This window comes from Ctenocephalides felis, unplaced genomic scaffold (genome assembly GCF_003426905.1).
Source record: "Ctenocephalides felis isolate EL2017-DRISC unplaced genomic scaffold, ASM342690v1 CF-g0.4_SCAFFOLD_03571, whole genome shotgun sequence".
In the NCBI taxonomy this organism is placed as follows: Eukaryota; Metazoa; Arthropoda; class Insecta; order Siphonaptera; family Pulicidae; genus Ctenocephalides; species Ctenocephalides felis.
This window is the reverse complement of record NW_020539725.1, coordinates 13,381,306-13,385,962: the sequence shown is the minus strand read 5'-3', so window position 1 is coordinate 13,385,962 and position 4,657 is coordinate 13,381,306. Positions and strand designations below refer to the sequence as shown.

Genomic DNA, 4,657 nt, shown 5'->3' with positions numbered 1-4,657 from the left:
ACATGTTTTAAATATAAATAAAATGTACTTAAACGAGTTAAAAAAAAAAATGTACAAGTTTAGAAATAAAAATCATTGTTTTGTAAACATCTCCGTCAAATCAAAACAAACAATGTGCCTACACTGGCTTTGCTGGTGGAAGAATAATAGCGCACTTAGACTTTTTTTGGTCAATTTTTTTTCTGAAAGTGATTCGAATAATCGGCGATTAGGATAATCGGAGTTCGGATAATTGGAGTTCGGATAGTCGGAGTTCGGATAACTGGATTCTACTGTAATTGTATTTTTTTACTTTTACGCTGGCGATATAATCTCATTCTTTGAACAGCTGTAATATCTGTCTTGCTTAAAAAATATTTTATATTTAATAACTTCAAAGATTTATAGAAAGTACAAATGATATAGAAATTATTTCTAATCAATAAACTTACGTTTAGTACACGGCACAAATGCTTAATTTGTTTTATTATTTTCAAGGAATAGGGTTAAATATTCTTCTAATTCAGACATTTTTCAGTAAATTAAATTTGTACTACGATGTAACTTTAGAGTGTTTATTTATCTATGCCAATTTCCTTGTTGATATCGGTACGCATACGACAGATCTCTATTCACATACACGACGGCTAATCACAATCGACCCGTATAGAAATGATGTAATCGAGAGCGAATGACGAATCATTGGCACTCGACTTGTATCTTATCATATCTCTCGTAACGCACTTCCGTTGCATTTGTACGTATTTACACCCTAGTCGCGCCTGAAGAAGTTTTACTTCAAAAACTCCCAAGTTGTCCATAGAGGCAGAACCTTTATGTCTAAAGCCATTATCAGTTATAAATGATTCAATAAATCATTTTGTCAAATTTAATTTGAATTGTTTCTAAATTGATTGAAAAAATAATAAGATAATTATGCTGAATAATTTTTTTTTTAATTTTATGATTTTTAAATGCATAAAAAATCTTTAACTGTTGTAAGGGTCTCCAAACTAATTAACTAATTGATACCTTAATGTCGGACTTGAGAATCTAATTTCAATTGCATATAAAACAATATATTTCGATAATTAAGCATTTCAGAGATTTAGATGAAATTATAAGAAATATGATAACGAAATATGAATCTTATATTATTGAGTTCTATATTATATAATATAACTAGTGGTGTATGGCATCCTGCCTTGAGGCTAATTGCTGGTACTTCCCGTACCATAATAAAATATTCGAGAAATATTAAAGTTTTCAAATAGATTATTATAAATACTGTAACTTTCATTATTCTTATTATATAGATAAAATATAAAAACTTATGAATTGGATGACGACGTTTATTTAACTTATTCAATCGAATTTAAAATGAACGACAAACTCTAATATTTATAAGACTGAATTGCAAAGTTAAAATTAATTATAGAAGTATATAAGTGATGCTTAGAACTTTAGCTAGAATTAGAATTAAAATTTTCGATATTTAAAAAAAATGTTTTCGATTCTACTATTACTATAACTACCCATTATTACTATAACTACCCTACGGGAAGTTAAAAAAGAACAAAACCTTTATCGTTACTATACTATTTACTTTCAAGCAGTTTCAACGGTTCGTTTTGTAGCGCGCGCCGTGAAATACTGTTCGTATTAGGATATAAGAAACCGTTTTGGCCCCGTTCGTCAGCTTTGCGCAGTGGCGATATCGTAACCAATGAGGTTCATCCGAGGTGCGATTATTGCTAGTTGAAAACTTTTACCAATACCCCGCCGAGACCACGTGAAATACCGTGGGCTATGGCAATTTTTGGAGGGTCCGAAAGGACCCCAATAATCTCTTTGTCGTTATTTATATACATTCAGTATTATACACGCTAGTTGTGATATTTTGCACTTTGTCTAACATTTATATTGTGCATACATGTTTCGAAAATTTACCAAGTTTTATACAAATATCATATATTTCATTATTTTATTATAAAAAATACATTTCATTGTATTGTAACAAAAGTACAACTAGTGGTGTATGGCATTGTGTCTTAAGGTAAATTGCTGGAACTTTTCGTACCGTAATGAAATATTCGAGAAATTTTAAATGTATTCAAATATATTATTACAAATACTGTAATTTTCATTATTTTTGCTATCTTGTTATATCTGAGCAAATCAAATGTAAATCATAAATCAATTTATCTCCAGAACATTAACAATCGTCATTTCATTTCGAATTCAATTCCAAAAAAATAGCTACACAAAATTGAAAAAGTGCTCCCGTATAGCACAGTCTAAACAAAAATAATTTGTGCGACATTTTCATTTATATTGTGCTTAGCTTGGCGGCATTTTCACATTTTTCAATAGTTTTCACAAAATTGGAAGAGTACTCCAGTACATAAGTCTAAACGCACTTGGGTAAACATTTGGACCAGAGTGGCGCTTAGCCTGGGTAATTTTCTCAATTTTTAATCCAAAATTACAAAAATATTTTATGAAAAATAAAAAAAGGTGTAATAATTTTTTATCCTCAAAAGCAATTGTTTTGTCAATACAAGCAGAAAGTTTTTTAGATCATTCAAATCGGACGCTTATTTCACTCAAAAACTGAATTTTTTTGCACATTTAACTCTATATCTTCGGAATGGCGGGACCTGTCTTTGCCAAAAACTAATCACCTCTTCACCCAATCATTACAAATTGAATGTTTTTTAGATCATTCAAATCCGATACTCCGTTCTCTCAAAAACTCGATTTGTATTTTCTGCACTCTTTGCTCCGTATCTCCGTAACAGCTGGACCTGCCTTTGCCAAAAACTAATCAGCACATCTCCCTATCAATAGGGATCGAATGTTTTTTAAATCATTCAAATCGGTTGATCCGTGCGCCCGAAAACGTGGACGAAAAAATGCGGACATACAAAACACACACACACACATCCATATTTTCTGAGGTATGCCAAAATGTTCAGAAACCTTCAAAACGTCGAAAAATGCAAAAATGTTCATTTTCGATTTTCGGCCCATTACTATAACTACCCTACGGGAAGTTAAAAATTACATGACAATGATTTAAGAAGCTTTTAATCAAAAGGAAAGAATGATTTAAAGAAAGTTTATGTATCTAGATATTTTATTTGGATACCTAATTTAATATTGTGCCTATATTAAATGCTTAATATTAGCAAGCGAGATTGATTAGATTCCAATTATTTCTTCAGTTGTAATTTAAAAATCATATTGAGATTTCGAAATTTAAGCATTACAAAAATTTAGACATTTTATTTATTTATTAACTTCCCGAAGGAAGTTCATGTTTTCATAAAAAAATCCGATTCGCTAATTTTATGTTTTCTCGACGTTTCAAGCCATTCTGAATGGAATGAGACCAAATTTGGAAAAAGTATGTGTGTGTGTATGGACAGATTTTTTGCAGTAAATCGACGTTTTCTCAAAAACGACTGGACAGATTTCAAAAATTTAAAAGCCATTCGATATATCTCGATGAGGACTAGCGTTTCTCAGTTTTGTGCGACGATAGGCCGAGCCGTTTCTTTGTCCATAGCAGAAAAGTGAATAATTTTTCGTCCACGTTTTAGCCCGCAATTCTGAACCGATTTTGAAAATTCAAAAACTGTCCGAAACATATTGGTTGGGAATCGACTTGATTAGTTTTTGGTAAAGATCGGCCGGGCCGTTTTCTTGTAATAAAGTGTTAAAAAAAAATTTCGACGATTTTCATGATTTTTTTTTGACGGTAGATACCACCATAGTCTTATAGATCATACTAAAATATTACCGTCCTGCGACAAGTCGTTTAATTTTAAAAAATCGTCAAAGTTTGCTAAAATGAGTGTCGTTTTTTTGGCGTTTGTCAAAATTATAACTTTCATCGACGTTTGCTCAAAAACGCCTGAACCGATTTCAAAAATTTAAAAGCGATGTACACCTAAGTCTGTTTTTACACGGTTTTGATATAACACGGTTTGAAAATTGAATATTTTTAATTTTTTTACACGATTTTATTCCATTTAGCACGATTTGAAATTTTATGTACTTAAATTTTTTTGTCAAATTTAATTTTTGCGAAGTATGTTCATATCACAAAAAAGTATTTATGAAAGATAAAAGTCTGAAACCATCGATAGTATCGATAGTTTGCGAACACTAGCTTAAAGATTTAAGTGAATTCTTCTTTAGCGCGTACAAACAATTTTTACTGGTCAAAGCAAATGTGAATAGCACTAATTTAATTCTTGTTCTTAAAAATTCTTGTTTTTCACTAATTTTAGTAGGTTTTAGAGATTAGGAACAAATCACCCATTTTTGTATAAGATCAATGTCTTTTTTTACACGTTTTTTTACACGGCTTCTTCTGGAACCAATCTACCGTGTAAAAACAGTCTTAGGTGTATTTAGATGTGGATTATCTTTTCTCAGGTTTGTGCAGCGATCGGCCGAGTCATTTCTTTGTAATTTAGAAAAAAATGTTAAACTTTTCTTCCACAATTAAGATCATACTACCGAATCGATTTTAAAAAATCAAAAACTGTTTAAAAGATATTAGTTGGAAATGATACTGATTAGTTTTAGGTGAAAATCTATTCAGCCGTATTCTTGTAATTAATTAGCTGTTGAAAAAAGATTTTCATGGAACTTTTTTTGGCAATAT

At 30.6% G+C, this 4,657-nt stretch overlaps 1 non-coding gene across 1 annotated transcript; it reads left to right on the top strand.

Annotated features, from left to right (window-relative positions):
- The first annotated feature begins 1,676 nt into the window (after positions 1-1,676).
- On the top strand, positions 1,677-1,817 carry LOC113387082. The gene has a single exon (XR_003368051.1). It is a non-coding gene; the product is annotated as a U4 spliceosomal RNA (small nuclear RNA).
- Positions 1,818-4,657: the final 2,840 nt, after the last annotated feature.